Source organism: Pseudorca crassidens, chromosome 7, assembly GCF_039906515.1.
Source record: "Pseudorca crassidens isolate mPseCra1 chromosome 7, mPseCra1.hap1, whole genome shotgun sequence".
Taxonomy (NCBI): domain Eukaryota; kingdom Metazoa; phylum Chordata; class Mammalia; order Artiodactyla; family Delphinidae; genus Pseudorca; species Pseudorca crassidens.
Window position 1 is genome coordinate 94684341 of NC_090302.1, and position 17162 is coordinate 94701502.

The following is a 17162-nucleotide window of genomic DNA, read 5'->3' on the forward strand; positions in this document are numbered from 1 at the left end:
TCCAGCTTTATCTTCCATCACAAAGTCTAAGTCAGTTTGCTGCCAATTTAGTCAACATCATACTTTGATGGGGGTGAGAAAAGGGAAAGTGCTAGCTGAAACATATGAATCTAACTCATTCAGATCATTTTCTAAAAATGCTTAATGTATGGGGCTTCCCTGGTTGCGCAGTGGTTGAGAGTCCGCCTGCCGATGCAGGGGACACGGGTTCGTGCCCCGGTCCGGGAAGATCCCACATGCTGCGGAGCGTCTGGGCCCGTGAGCCATGGCCGCTGAGCCTGCGTGTCCGGAGCCTGTGCTCCGCAACCAGAGAGGCCGCAGCAGTGAGAGGCCCGCGTACCGCAAAAAAAAAAAAAAAAAAAAATGCTTAAGGTAAATCTATCACAGTTTGGTGTTTTATTTCCCCCTAAAAGTATTTCTTAGAATACCTCTGTAAAGAAAATTTATTGAGTAAGACCTCATCTTTAGATGAACAACAAGATATTTCTGTTGAATTCCAAAGGGCCAAAAACAACAAAAAAGGGGAAAAAAAATAGAGAAAGGAAACAAGACATGCATTGTCCCCATCTGCTGAGACATCTTGTGTCTCCCAGGTTTTGGTGGCAACTATAAGGGGGTGATGCAGAAGTTCTGAAAGTGCCCCCCTCAGGGGAGGAAGTTCTTAGCAGGATTCCCAACACCGCCCTCAAGAGAGTGCTTGGCAGCAGTCTGAAAGCACAGCTTGCCCTGAGGTCAGAGGGCATACTTTTAACCCCCAGAGGCACCTGCCCAGCTGTTCACATCCTGTCACTGTCTTGCCTCTCAGCAGAGCCCCACAGGGGAAGCTAGCAGCTTCCAGGAAGCAGGCCTCCCTCCCAGAATCTCAGGCCAGAACCTTCTAGCTCTTAGGAAAGAGACTTGGGAAATTGCACCATGGGCCAGCAGAGAGTGAGCTGGGAACACGCTTGCTGTCCTGTTGCTCTGAGCTCTTCTGCTCAGAAACCCAATGAGAGGGCTTCCCTGGTGGCGCAGTGGTTGAGAGTCCGCCTGCCGATGCAGGGGACACGGGTTCGTGCCCCTGTCCGGGAAGATCCCACATGCTGCGGAGCGGCTGGGCCCGTGAGCCATGGCCGCTGAGCCTGCACGTCCGGAGCCTGTGCTCCGCAACGGGAGAGGCCACAAGAGTGAGAGGCCTGTGTACCAAAAAAAAAAAAAAAAACCCAGTGAGAGAGCAGAAGAGTATCTGAACTGAAAAGAGGAGAGATGGTGGAGAGGTACAGCTCTGGGCAGCGTGTCCACGCTGGATGTCTGTCTGCACAACGAAGGGGGCACACCACATGATAAATCTAGGTGGCTCCTCTCCCTGGGGAGTCAAGGTCATTGTTCAGTGGAGTGACTGACATTGTGCTGCACCAGCTGGGCCTGTGTCCCCACATGTGCATTTCCCCACAGCAGCCCAGCTGCACAGGGTGGGCGAGCTTGACCTGTGCCGCCAGGGATCAGGTCACTATATTTGCTTTCTCTTCAAATACTAAGACAGGTGCAGCTCTGGCTGGGAACTCCCCTCCTGCCACCTACATGTATGCATGCCTCTGTCTCTCTCTGTCCCTCTGTCTCTGTCTCTCTCTGTTCACACACACACTACTCGCTACCTCCTGTTGCTCTCTGAGTTTTTGGCTCCTTCTCTAATTACCTGCATGGCAAGAAGAGCCAGCAAGGAGGGTACTCTGCTCTCTTCTTTCTTCACAAGCTGCCATCAGGCCCCGATTTGTCCCTGCAGGGCCCCTGGGCTCCCACTGGCTCTTCCAGGGCTTGCTGGTTGCATGCAAACCCTGCTGGGCCAGGATTTCCCTTCCAGAGAGCAGGGTGGCCATACCACATGCTGAAGTAATGGTCTGTACCCTGTCCCTCTGCTTCATTTGTGGCAACCATTAATGTTGACATTGTGATATTGTGATATATAATAAAAATATTAATATATATATTTGGTACTTGTCCACGTTTCTGGCACCTAAAACTTGCCCCCATCCTAAAGCTCTTAGAATTTCCTAAGCAGTAAGAGTGATAAAGGCGTTTTTTGTTATGTTAATGAAGTGACTTCTGGAAAGCTCCTAAGGTTAACTGCTGGTTGCCAGGAGAACCAACCATGGGATTAGAGGGTGGGAATTCCCATGCACCCCTCTAGAAAGGGGAGAGGAGCTAGAAGTTGAATCAATCACCAGTGGCCAATGATTTATCAGTCATGCCTATGTAGTGAAGCCTCCATAAAATGTCAAAAGGACAGGAGCTCTGGGGTGGTGAACACGTGGAGGTGTGGGGAGAGTGACACAGCCAGAGAGGGAATAGAAGCTTTGTGCCCTTTCCCCGTGCCTTGCTCTGTGCACCTCTTCCATCTGGCTGTTCCTAAGTTATATCCTTTTATAATAAACTGATAATCTAGTAAGTAAAATGTTTCTTTGAGTTCTATGAACTGATCCAGCAAATTAATCAGACCCAAGGAGGAAGTCGTTGGAACCTCTGATCTATTGTCCCAAAGCTCAAATGACAATGTGGACTTGGTGATTGGCATGTGAAGTGTGGAGGTGGTGGGAGAGTCTTGCAGGATTGAGCCCTTCACCTGTGTGACCTGATGCTATCTCCAGGTAGATAGTGTCAGAATTGAGTCGCTTGGCAGTGTGGGAAACCCCCCAACCCCTCCTCCACACAAACACACACACACACACACACACGCACACACACACGCGCGCACACACACACACGTGCGCACACACACACACCAGAATTGGGTGCAGAGCCCTTTTAGATATCCTGATGATTGATGGTGGCCACCTTATTCTTCTGAGAGACAGATGAAGGGACAAAGGAGGAAGGAGGAAAGCGATGAATACATATTGATCAGCTTATACAATGTTTTCCAATTTTTGGTCTACAATTCTGAGTAAGAAATATATTTCACATTGCACCTCATAAGTGTGATACAGCTGAAATAAAAGTTTCATGAAAAAGCTTACTCTTACTATGTATGATAAAGAAAAATATAACAAAGATTAATATCCAGTATGACTTTGAGAAGATTTAAGTTCAAGTTCCCAATAAATCATTTAGAATCAACAATGACGCAAATCATTTAGAATCATGACTTACTGAATTGATTCTCCTTCCCTCTAATGGGTGGCAACCCACATTTCCAAATCACTGGCATAATCACGTACCAGATGCTAGATGCCGGGTACGGCTCATTTAACACCCACAAAACGTATCTGAGGAAGATATTAATAGCTCCATTTTGCCAATGAAGAAACTGAAAGCTCAGTCAGCGTAAGTGACTTGGAGAAATTCTTTGCCTAATAAAAGCCCATTCTTGTTCCACTCTCTCGGCTTTGCTGGCAGGAGTGAACACCTGCCCTGATGCAGGTGGCAGGAGCTTCCTGGATCTGGGTCTGCACAGGGTCTCTGCTGGCAGTTGTCACTCCTCCAAAGTCTGGACTCAAGAATGCTGTGCAGTCTTGCAGCAGCAACCTCTCCATATCTAAGCTGGGAGAATCACTGATGGAAACACCACTAATCCAAGCATCTGTCAAGAGCTTCTTCAGTAGCTGCTTTGGTTTGGGTTTTTTTTGTTGTTGTTGCTTTGCTTTGCTTTTTAAAGGGCAAGGGCCACAGCACTGCAGCCTTCATCCTGTTGTTTCAAATGGAATATTCCCAAATTCAAGACTGGGCAGACATTAGTCCTTCATTTCTCTGAAGAATCTGCTCTTTCCAGGGTCTGGCACGAGCAGGCCCTGACCCCAGGCACTGCATCTTGCTCCTGGAAGAGTGTGTAAAATAAACCCACACACAGGTGCTCTTTGCCTGGGATTTCAGCTTTTTAATCAGAAACCAAGTTTAACGAGTGAAGCTAAAATTATATGAGTCCCTCCTTTCTTTTTCTATTCCTTCCCAAACTATCTGTTCGGATCCCAGCTGCTGCTGTTGCTGCTGGTCCGGGGACCCCGCTTTGAGAACCACAGATGTAGTTAGTGTTGCCCGCATGAAGCATCTCCAGACTGATCTGAAGTTTAGCTGGGGCTCTTTGGGCTCCAGGGGAAGGGGGAGTTTGGGTAAAAAGATCACTGTGGTCAAGGTCAGCCTGCACTGAAATGTGTTTGAAGCTGCTATCTAATACCTCTTTCCTTTTCCAAAGCCTGATCCCCCTCCCAGGAGCGGGATGCTGGTGATTGGCAGGTCCCCGGAGTACACCCCCAAACCTGCTGATGTCCAGCCCATCTGTCAGAGCATATGCTCTGAAACACACAGGCCTCCCACCAGGAGCTCATTATTTACAAATCACTAAGCCAGCAGCCGAAAATGTCTCCTCTTGGCCTCCGCTCTGTCTCTGCAGCCAGTGCATGTCTGACAGGTGCTACCAACACCCCTGAGGTCCTTCTCCACCTCCAAGCCAGTACCTGTGAGTGCTCACAGGGATGTCTGCGCAGAAAGGCTCTGCTGGTCTTAGTCAACTCCTAGGAAAATTTGCACTTATACTTGTTTATGTGGTAATTGTTCGTTACAGTGAGGACTGCACCCTGTGCAAGGTCAGTGTTCTCTTTTAGTGTCAAACATTGAACAGAGATGTCTTCAAATCGAGCCCAATCTGCAAGTGCCCTCTGAGTACATTGGATATGCACAGCGCCCCCTGGGGTCTGTGACCTGAGAAGCCCCAGGCTCCCCAGTCTTCCTGATCCAGAGGGTACTCGGGAGCATCCCTGGAGAATGCTGTTGTGCACGCAGCAGCTGTGTTTGGGGCACACCTTGACCATCTTTTCTCACCTTTGCTTTGATTGGTTTGCTGGAGTTAGGTCACATGCACACTATTATTGTTAACACACTATTATTATTTGAACAGGCAGAAAAAAAATTGAACAAGAGGGAAGGACACAGTTTCTTTTTCTGTTTAATATTCTAGCAAGATTGTTCTGATTTGTCTGAGAAAGAACACGGACCATTTGTGAGCTGGCCTGTGTGACTTCGGGCCTGTACACACACACACACACACACACACACACACACACACGGGAAAGAGAACTCAGAGCTATTGAAAACTCCAATATCTTACTTTATACCAAACTTACTCTGAAATCTTTCAGGCTCAGTGCCTTTCTGACAATTACTTTCCTCTGCATGAGCAGAGAAAATAGACTGGGCTTTGCTCAATAGTTTTATCCTTGAAGGAGATGCAGATCCCTGCAGCGAGCATCACCTGCTGGCTTTTCAGTTTGTCTGAATCCAGTGCTGTCACTGAGCTTGGAGCTGTTGCAGGCCTGCCTCTGTCTGGCTCCTGATCAGGGTAGAGAAGTTGTGTGAAGGCACTTTCTGTAGACGGGTGTCTGTCTTAAAGAGAACTCTCATGCTGACCTGAATACATCGCAGCCCCCGGGAAGCGGGGGCGGAGGGGAGGGGACAGAGGGCAAAAAGTCAGGAGCAGCCTTCCTGGGAGAACAAGCTTCTCTTCCACTAAAAACAGTATCTAGGGACTTCCCTGGTGATCCAGTGTTAAGACTCTATGCTTCCACTGCAGGGAACACAGGTTTGATTCCTCCTTAGGGCAGTAAGATCCTGCATGCTGCACCGAGGTGCCAAATAAATAAATTAATTAATTAAATATCTTTTAAAAAAAACAATATCTAGATTCTAATAAGAATTCTTCAGTGTATGTAGATGTGTCCAAACTGGAGGATCTCACCTGCAGCCTGGGGAAAAGGAAACCGGATACATACAGACAGTTAATGTGATGCAAATAATTAAGGACCAAGGTCATGTTCCCTGGGAGCAACATGGGGCGTCTCAGAGACCTGGTGGCCCCTATTTCCAGCTTTGGCTCTGGGTCTGGCTGGGGAGTGAAGAAAGCTGCGTCCCCAGGGCTGAGAAGCTGGCATCTTTCACCATGGGAGGAACACTGGCACAAGAAAGTCTGTTCCGAGGTAAAAGGGCAACATGTGGGTACAGTGGCCCCAGCCCAGAATGTGGGTGAGTGAACATGGTGCTTGTCTCCCAGGCACCCAAATAAACAATGGCAGTAGGGCAGATGCGGAGGCCACACCAGGGCAAGTTTCTCCGTGTGTTCCCATCAGAGAGCGGTTCAGGGCTGAAAACTGGTTCTGCCAGAGCTGCAATCCCAGGGCCCCAGCAGCCGCCAGCCTGCAGGATGGCTGCACAGGGGCCAGCGGGGCTGGGAGCTTTCACATTTGCTCCGCATTTCACCCAGTTCTTGACGCAATTGGCAGAAAGACCCAGGACCTTTGTTTTTCTCTTTCTGACTTACTTCACTCTGTATGACAGACTCTAGGTCCATCCACCTCACTCCAAATAACTCAGTATCGTTTCTTTTTATGGCTGAGTAATATTCCATTGTATATATGTGCCACATCTTCTTTATCCATTCATCTGTTGATGGACACTTAGGTTGCTTCCATGTCCTGGCTATTGTAAATAGAGCTGCAATGAACATTTTGGTACATGACTCTTTTTGAATTATGGTTTGCTCAGGGTATATGCCCAGTAGTGGGATTGCTGGGTCTTATGGTAGTGCTATTTTTAGTTTTTTAAGGAACCTCCATACTGTTCTCCATAGTGGCTGTATCGATTTACATTCCCACCAACAGTGCAAGAGCATTCCCTTTTCTCCACACCCTCTCCAGCATTTATTGTTTCTAGATTTTTTGATGATGGCCATTCTGATCGGTGTGAGATGATATCTCATTGTAGTTTTGATTTGCATTTCTCTAATGATTAATGTAAGTCAGAAAGAGAAAAACAAATACCATATGCTAACACATATATATGGAATCTAAGAAAAAAAAAAGTCATGAAGTACCTAAGGGTAATACGGGAATAAAGACACAGATCTACTAGAGCATGGACTTGAGGATATGGGGAGGGGGAAGGGTAAGCTGTGACAAAGTGAGAGAGAGGCATGGACATATATACACTACCAAATGTAAGGTAGATAGCTAGTGGGAAGCAGCCACATAGCACAGGGAGATCAGCTCAGTGCTTTGTGACCACATAGAGGGGTGGGATAGGGAGGGTGGGAGGGAGGGAGATGCAAGAGGGAAGAGATATGGGAACATATGTATATGTATAACTGATTCACTTTGTTATAAAGCAGAAACTAACACACCATTGTAAAGCAATTATACTCCAATAAAGACGTTAAAAAAAAAAAAAAAAGAAAGACCCAGGGCCTCAGGAGTGCAAGCCAAGCTCCTAGGGCTAATGAAGGGCGAAGAGAAGGAGAGCGGGATACCAGCCAGGATGAGGGGCCTGGAGCTGCAGTTTTGAGATGTCCGGGCACCATCCACTTGGGAACATTGTCATTGTCATTGGATCCAGAAACTGTATTTGCTGCTTATTTTACAAAGTCTTCCTGGACACACTGTCTCACTTAATCTCCTAGTGGTAGGGGAGACAACATGGCCCCATTTTACAGATGAGGAAACTGAAGCTCAGAGAGGCCTATAAGCAGTAGGTCAGGCCTTTTGGTTGTGGGCGGGGGGGGGGGGGGTTCCAGACCCTCTCACTAGGGATCTGTGTGCATCCATATCCTTCCTTTATTTCCAGGCTTTTTTTTGTCTGCAAACCCAATACTATTTTAATCTGGAAGAATTTAATTATCCATTCCCCGCCCATCACATTCTTATCACATGCCGCAGGCAAAGGAGATTCGGCCAGGGTTTGCTATCATCATTTGGGAAGATCAGCAGAGTCATGATTATTAACCCCATTCCCCACCCGGTGCTAGCAGGGCGGGTGTGGAGGCTGAAGACAGCTGAACAAAGGGATTGGAAAGAATGGGGCACTTCCACCCACCACACCCTAGGTAGGGGGGCCTGCCACGTGTGTGCAGTCACCTCCCTTCCCCAGTCAACAGGAATCTATACAAATAGATTTAAAAGGCAGGACACATTGCCCCCTTGGCCACTGTGGATGACAGGAGGCAAAGGAGCCTAGTGGAGCAAAACAGACAATGGAGGAAAATGTCCAGTGAAAGAAGGTCATTCTAGGAGGCACGTGCCCCCAGCAGTGACCAAGTGGCAGCACTTGAGCCTACGACTGGAGTGGGGTGGGAGGCAGGGCTGGGGTCTGCAGGTGCACCGTGGTCCCACAGTGCTCCACCTTGGTCAACAGGTGGGTAGGACTGTCCCTGTGGTTATTCCTCCCCCCATGTAAGCAGCACAGAATGCGGCCCAACTTCCCCACAAGAGTGTTCCTCGAAGAGGCATCTCCAGGGCAACCGGCCATCTAAAGTAGTTGTGCCTCACAAACACTCCGCCCCCCCCCACATATACACATCACACACTCAGACACACACCACACATACATACCTCATATATACACACATACAGACACACACACACACACACACACTTACTTAATAAGAAGACATTCAACTGTGAGTTCCTGCTGCCACCCAGAGGTTCAGCTGTGGAAGAAGCAGATCAAAGAAAGAAACCACCTTAAGATCTTAAAATATGATCAATCTCTACATCCAAGAGCAACTGCTTATTTTTCCAAAGCAAGGGCCAGAGAGGTTCCAATTAGGGAAAAGATACATGTTTTATTTGATAAGGAATCTGTAACCTTGATTTAGTAGAATCTACTTCGCACTCTTTTGAGCTCTGAAAATCATATGCATCTGTGTGTATTTGTTTATAGGTGTGCATATGTGCATACGTGTGCATGTGAAAGAGACTTGTGTGTATGCATGTGTGTACACACATATATGTACGTGAACGTGTGTGTGTGTCGTTCCTGAGAAGACATTCCTGTAGTAAGAATACAAGCCAGAGGAGATGGCCAAAAGTCACGGAAGTTTGGGAGAAGGGTGCAGGGAGAAAAACAGACAACCTGAAGCTATAAATTCAGGATGAGGTAGAACCCTGAGAGCTCATGAAATAACCTGGCTCATCCTTCCAGATCAATCAGTTTGGAAACCCTTACCAGTTTGTGTAAATAAAGTTCTGTCTGGAAAGCAGATTCTTTTAAATATTCTCTGGGTGATCCTATTGTCCAGCCAAGGTGGAGGACAATGGTCAGCATCAGGGGGCAGAACCTTTCTTTCTGGAAAGGGCCAGACACCTATTTTCAGCTTTGAGAGCTAAGCTGTCTCTGTTGCAACAATTCAGCCCTGACTTTGTAGCCTAGAGGAAGCCACAGACGATCCATAAAAAATGACCGTGATCCATATAAGTTCCAACAAAACTTTATTTAAGGACACTGAAATCTGAGTTTCATGTATTTTTTATTTGTCATGAAATATTCTTTCTCTTTTCATATATTTTTTCATTCATTTAAAAATCCAAATAATTATTCTTAGCTCACAGGCCATGCTCAAACAGGCTGCAGTGGATTTGGCCCACGGGCTGCAATTTGCCGACCTCCGATTTCTGTCACTGACTCAGCACAAAGCTCTACGTCTACTGTAAATTTACACTGGATTTTTCACTACTACAGTGTATCAGTGCCCTGTAATGTTTGTTATAAACAAGGTTATTGATATTTTATTATTGATATTTTTATGTGTACACAAGATCCATTCTCATTCTTGATGGCATATCTAATAGGCAACTATTTATTTTTCCACCAAGGGGAACAGTGAAGCTAAGTTGCAATTTAAGCTTCTAGATGACTTCATCCATAATTGGAAGCCATAGACCATCCAGACAACAGCATCCTTTAATCTAAGGCTCAGAGAAGGGATTAGAGTGACAATTTGGAGATGGGTTACTTGTGATCTTTCCCTTTCTTTTCTAGTCTAGGATTGTTGCTTTGAAGACTTACAGATCAAGAACGTTGTAGAGACATATTTTGCTGCTGTATGCCTCCTAAATGAAGTCTGCAGGTAATGGTAGTGTGAGCATAATGTTTAGAAGTATTTATACATGATTAATGTGTCAGGCTGTGGGGGTGGAGATGTGAATGCTTGTTTAAGTTTGGAGTTTGAGAACCATGTACTTTGAGTTTTTTCTCTAGGTACTATTAGACTTTTCTGTTTTGAGGATTTTAGTCAACTTTTAACAATGTTGAACAATGTTAAACAATCATTTAACAATGATAGTTAACTGCACCTTTCATTCAACCAACTCAAAAATGTGGACATAAACAGATAGGTTTTTGAAACATAATTTTCTTCATTTAACTCTGATCAATTTTTTTTTTTTTCAAATTAGAAGCACCTTTTTGGACTTTTGCTTATAATATTACTTTTCTTGGTCAATTTGTATGTCTTCATTAATTTTCACTGTACCTCAGTATGAATACATGTGACAAAGGGTAATGGTTCCATTTTCAGACAGAATAAGAGAAGTTTGAGGGGCTATCAAATAGCCTTATGAGTCTGGTTACTTTTTTACCAGATGACCTCAGAGTTCCTTCCATTACTAATATTTTAAAATTGCACAATTTTCTGAATGCACTACTGAATTCTTCCATAAAGAAGATGGATTGAAAATTTGTTCCTTAAATTTACATCATTGTAATTATGAGATATATTTCCCTTCATATAACTTTTTATTTAATAGTACTAATTACAGCAACACACTTTGATATCATTTCAATCTAGATTAGAAAGGATATTAGTGATGTTGCAACAATTCAGTCCTTAAACAGGTCTCCATCTTTGAAGTCTCCATGTCTTTTCCCAAGAGTCAGATCTTTGCTGGCCTCCTATTATAAACCGAACTGTGCCCCTCACCACCCTGCCCCCACCTCACCTAATTCATACATTGAAGCCCTAACCCCCAATGTGACTGTATGTGGAGATAGAGCCTTTAAGGAGGTAATGAACGTTAAATGAGGTAATGAACGTTAAATGAGGTCATAAGAGTGGAGCTCTAATCTGATAGGACTGGGGTCCTTGTGAGAAGAGACACCAGTGATCTCTCTCTCTCCATGTGCACAGATAAGAGGCCATGTGAGGGCACAGCGAGAAGGCAGTTGTTTGCAAGCCAAAGAGAGAGACTTCACCAGAAACCAACCCTGCCCATGCCTTGATCTCAGACTTTCCAGTCTACAAAACTTGGAGAAATTAAATTTCTGCTGTTTAAGCGCCCGCACCCCACCCCAGCCTGTGGTATTGTGTATGGCAGCCCTAGCATATCTCCAAACTGTTCTCCGTTTGGTGTCTGAGTTTGACTCTGAAAAAAATCACTTCCTTTAAGAGCTCAATCTTAAGCAAAGCCCTTATACATGCCCTTTGTCTCCTTGGGAACATTTGTCAGCTTTCCACAAAAGTGGTCTCATCTGCCACAGCTATTGTCCACCTCCAGGCCCCTTGCCACCCTCCACAGGGCAGGGGGTCACACTTCCATGCACATCAGAATGACTTGAAATGTTCTGCCAAAAAGACAGATTCCTGAGGAAGTCTGTGTGCAGTTCTAGCTGGGGCTCTGACCTCTGAATGTGACCAAGAATCCCAGGGATTTCTAGAAGCTTCTCAGGATACTACACAGTGTGATGCCTGGGGCTCATGGGACTGCTGATGACTCCACTCAGGTGGTTTACAACACAAGAAGTACATAAAAATCATGTGGGAGAACTTTAAAAAAATGTCAGGCTCAGTCCCCACCCTCAGAAATCCTGATTCTGGAAGTCTGGCAGGGACACAGTCACAGAATCTGTGATTGTATGAAGTGCCTGGGCAACTTGAACACATCATTAGATGTGAGCGCCCTGCACCCTACCTGGGTAGTTCTCAACCCTGGTTGTACTTTAGTAATTTTCAGGGATATCTCAAAATCACTGGTGCCTGATGTTACTGGGTGCATAATGGCCCCCAAAGATGTCCATATCCTAATTCTTGGAACCTGACCAACTTAATTTCCATAGTCTATAAAAACGTTCCTGCTATATATCTCTGCTCCTTCCCCAGCCTTTACCCTGTTATTGTTACAGATTACGTATTTACACAGTGTGTGTCCATCAATTTAGATTTAAAATTATTGCTTTATGCAGTGTTTTTGTAAATCAGATAGGAAAAAAAGAAGTTAAAAACAATAAGTACATTTATGCTGTCTTTTATTTTTACCTATGTAGTTACCTTTATCAGTGCTGTTTATTTCTTATTGTAGATTTGAGTTATTGTTCAGTGTTCTTACATTTCAACTTGATGCACTCCCTTTGGTATCTCTTATAGAGAGGATTTGTTAGTGAAAGATTCTTTCAGGTTATTTCTTATCTCAGCATGCCTTAATTTCTCCTTCATTTTGGAGGGTAGTTTTGCTGAATATAGAATTCCTCCCCAACAGTTTATTTTTTCTTTCAGCAATTTGAATGTCATTCTACTGCCTTCTGACCTCCATTGTATCAGATGATAAGTCAGCCAATAATGTTATTGAGGCTCCTTTGTACATGATGAGTAGCTTCTTTCAAGCTTCTCTCTTTGCTTTTGTCTTTTGTTAGGTTTGATTATGATGTGTCTTGGTGTGGATCCTTTTGAGTTTATTCTACTTGGAGTCATTGATGTCAGCTTGGTCATTTGACTTGGGATGTTAGCATTCATTACAGAGCAGAGGCCTGAAGAGTGGTTGCACAAATTGGGCTCTCACACCTGGGATAAGCTCCTGGCCCAGGAATTGGATGTCAGACACATGGTACAGAGCTACCTCAGCCAATTCACCCAGTCAAGCCCAGCCTATGTTTGTTTTCTTCATTCAATACATAAATGCCTGAGAGATCTATAATTATGTATGTTACTGAAATTTTGTGGTTGTTTGTCATGCAGCATTATTGTGGTAATAGCTAGCTGATAACTGCCAATTGAAGATCAGCAAAATAAAAAGTACACTCTGAAATGATATTGTAAGTCATTGCACAAAGAAGTATTAGTCAGCTTTTGCTGTGGCAACAAACAACTCCCTTTCTCAGTGACTTAAAATAGGCAGCATTTCTTTACTTCTCACTCCTGGGTTTGCAGATAGGCTCTGCCAGTTCTACTGCAGGCTGCAGGCATGCAGAGATCTGATTCTTGTACATTTTCAGACTGAAGGAAGAATGACTATCTGGGACAGACAGCAGGAGCACACAGAGTGAGCCAAAACAAGCAAGTGTGTTTATGTCTTTGCTCAGAGAGGCAAATCCACCTCCACTCACAATCCAATAAGCCAAAACAAGTCATTCAGTCCTTCATTCAGGGGACAAGAATGTCCATCTTTCAGGGGCAGATTGGAGGTGTGACAAAGGGAATAAGTATTTGCTGAGCAACAGTACAATCTCCCACCAAAAGTCATATAACTATTTAGTTTGCAACTTTTCATGAACAGTTTAATTATCATAAATGAAACATTATTATGCACATTATTTAAAAATAATGATATTAATATCTAACACAGTTTTCTAGGACCTTCACTAAAGTCCATCTAGTCTCAGAAATTCTCTCTAGGGTGAAATGCACATAGAAGAAAAGGAATGAGTGAAAGCCTTGGTCACACAGTAAAAAGAGCTGGGAATAAATGGAATGAATCATTATCCTTTTCTATATCCTTTGTTCATCCGGATGAACAAGTTTGCTTTCTGATGTATAATAGGGACGTGTGGTCAGGGAAAATTGTCATATAGCCCCTGAAAGCTGCTGTCATCTTACTGTGTCTCTAGTGACCTCTTTTGCAGGAAGAATGACATCAGCTCTGCTGTTTCAGAGAGACTTGCACTGGGCAGGTCCTGATTCAACCTAGCAGCCTCCTTCTCTTTGTGGCAAGAACAGCTGCTGCACAGGGGTCAACAGCCCAGCAGCCTCAACTGTCATGTGTCTGGTGCCAGGGACCCTGTGGGAAAGGCAGAGCTGAGGGGCAGGGGAATAAAAACTATTTAGGGGGTAGGATAGAATCCAGAAGGGTGATGATTAATATGACCCTAATATGACCCTCTTAACATGAAACCATGTTTATACTTCCCACAAATGTGACTCAGTGTTTCATCCAGCATAGCTCTTTACTGTGGTGTTGCCTCTATTTTGGGTTTAGCATTTTCCTAGCAGTAGTTTAAAAAAAAATTCCCATTTTTATTTAGCATTTTAATCAGATTGCAATAATATTGAAAGCCTGTGTTAACTACAGAATATAACTTTTAAACAGTGTCCTAAATCAGAATGCACAGCCTATTTTCCTGTTATATGAGTATGTTCTTATTAATGAACAAAATCATTTCAGAAAGCAGTCCAAATTCCTCCTTCCATTTCTAGGCCTGCCACAGTAGCACCTTTGTTTTAATTGTCTAAACATTGTGTCTAAACATAACTTTGTGATTTACAAGATTGATGAACATGGACCTTAGCCCCAGAAACTACTGTTATATCCAAAAGTATTTTAAGACTCTCTTGCATCACTGTTTTAAGACAGAGACCTTCAAATGAAACATGTGAAATTACATGTGTTTTCATCATTATGATAACTAATTTGTCAATGTATTTATTTAGAATGAAGTGCCCTTAACATAGTTACATGTATATGTTACTTCTTTATGAAAGAGCTTCCTCCGAGGTGCTTTGGATAAAGTGGGTATTTTGACTTGGAAACTGGTATGGACAATGTATCAGTGCACACGTATCCTGTGAATTTGAAGGAAATAAGAAAGGTCTTTAGATTGATCAAATATTCATCTATTTCTTTTATTTGATTATGGTAAAAACACTTAATATAAGATCTACTCATTTAATAGATGTTTAAGGGCACAATACAGTATGGTTAACCACAGGCATAGTGTTATACAGTGGATCGCTAGGGCTCCTTCATCTTGTATAACTGAAATTTTATATCCATCAAACAGCAGCTCCCCATTCCCCCTCTTCCAGCCCCTGGCAACCAGTATGTCACTCTCTGCTTCTCATTTAAGTGGACTCATAAAGTACTTGTCCTGTGATTAGCTTATTTCACTTAGCACAATGTCCTCTTGGTTCATTCATATTGTCATATGTGGTAGGATTTCTTTCTTTTAAAAGCTGAATAATATTTCATTGTTTTTATCTCCATCTCTCTCTCATTTTTTTTCCACAGTCAAATGTGGAAACAGCTTAAATGTCTATCAATAGAATGTCTAACAATAAAAAACATATTCATCTATTTATGTAGAAAATTTCCGTGGAACACCGGATGGTGCTATTGTTTTTAGCAGAAATGAAAAACAAGAACCACACCTATCAGAATCCCCAAATTCCAAATAACTGTGATCTCAGAAGCCTGGCCCTCCTTCTAGCTTGCTTTTATTCCCTTAAGTGCCTCTGCAGCCATGTCCTAGTCTTGGCTGCTAATATAGCATGACTCACCCAGTGAACACACCTGCTCCTTCTGGATTTGAGTCAGGAAACATTGGACACTCTTATTGGGATCTATATTTATAGGAAATGAAAACTGTCAAAGCATAACTGTTGATTAGCAACATAACATGAATCTCCTAGAAAACAAATTTAAAAGCAGTGTTCTTCAGTCCTCTCCTTCTCTTGAAGTCTTAACAGCTTCATTCCCTGTCAACACAACAAACATCTCCATGGCATAGAGTAGTGCTGAGGGCATGAAGCTCAATATTGTTATTTTTTCTCTAGTTAATATGTGTCTATCTCTCTTCAGCCACAAACCTATTGCAGAGAATTATGTTTGACAATAGAGACACCAATAGAATGCCCTTGACTTTCTTCTTTTCTTCTCATTTCAGGCTCTGTGACTTTTTACATACTTAAGACCTCAGCAACCATTTCATAATCCAAATTGCTTACTAAATATAACCATTCAGTTTTAGCACAGACACAAAAGTCCAAAACTTAACTTGTCATTTCTTTAAACTTGCTTCTTTCTCTGTAGTCTCTCCTTTGGCTATACCAGAACTATCCACTTCAGCTAGACTTTCTGTTATCACCTCTTCTTCTCTTTCCACATTCTCACTAGTTGACTCTTTCATCCAGGTCACCTGCTGAAACCTTTGGAACTGCTCCCCCAACAACACTGTGTAGCAGAACCTGTCTTCGCACTGCCCAAATCTTTTGGGCTTCATTATTCAGAAAGATCCACTAATCTGTGACTGCCAGCGCCTGCCTGTATGAGGCTGCAAAAATTCTCCAAAGCCGAGCCAAAGGCTCTTCTGTCTTTCAAATGGTAGCCCAGGCTCCACCACACTCTCCAGTAGCCTGCATCCCAAGACTATATAAATACCCTAGCTCCCTCACTTCAAGATGTCTGTTCCTTATTAGTTCCAGGTTCCCTGCAGAATTCACTACAGTTGCTCATGTGGGTAACTGGCTTTACCATACGCCTCTTCTCCAGCTGCCTTCCTTCCCTTTTCTTCAACATGTTTCACCCCTGACCTATATTCTCTGCACTCCCAGGGGCACGTCTGCCTTCCTTTAGCCTCATGAAATGCTAGGGACTCTATGCTGCATCTAAACATTCACATTTTCAGGAAGTCTTACCCATAACTCAATGTTGAGTTTCTCATTCCTTCACTTGTACTCTCACCGCATTTTCTGTATACCTCTATAAAGGGATCTTTGTTGAAGCATGCGGGATCTTTTGTTGCAGTCTGCGGGCTCTTCATTGCGATGCAGAGGTTTCTCTCTAGTTGTGGCGTGTGGGTTTTCTCTTCTCTAGTGGTGGTGCACAGGCTCCAGGGCGCATGGGCTCTGTAGATGTGGTGCATGGGTTACACAGCACCTGGGCTCTGCAGTTTGTGGCACGCAGGCTCTCTAGCTGAGGCGTGTGAGCTCAGTAGTTGTGGCATGCAGGCTTAGTTGCCCCGCAGCATATGGGATCTCAGTTCCCTGACTGGGGATCGAACCTCTGTCCCCTGCATTGTAAGGCAGATTCTTTACCACTGGACCACCAGTGAAGCCCTACTTTTATGTTCTTCTGTATCACCTAATCTGCTGTTAATTTCCTCTTGTGTATTTTTTGTTTCAGTTATTGTATTGTTCATCTCTGACTGGTTTTTTTTTATATTTTTCTAGTTTTCTGTTAATATTCTCACTGTGTTCATCTATTCTCTTCCCAGTTCAGTTAGCATTCCTCTTACTATTGCTTTGAACTCTATCAGGTAAATTATCTGTTTCATTAGAGATATTTTTAGGGTCATTTTCTTTTTCTTTCATTTGAAACATATTCTCACCTATCCTCTCATTTTGTTTAACTTTCTCTGTCTTTATGAAATTGGGTGAAGCAGTTACC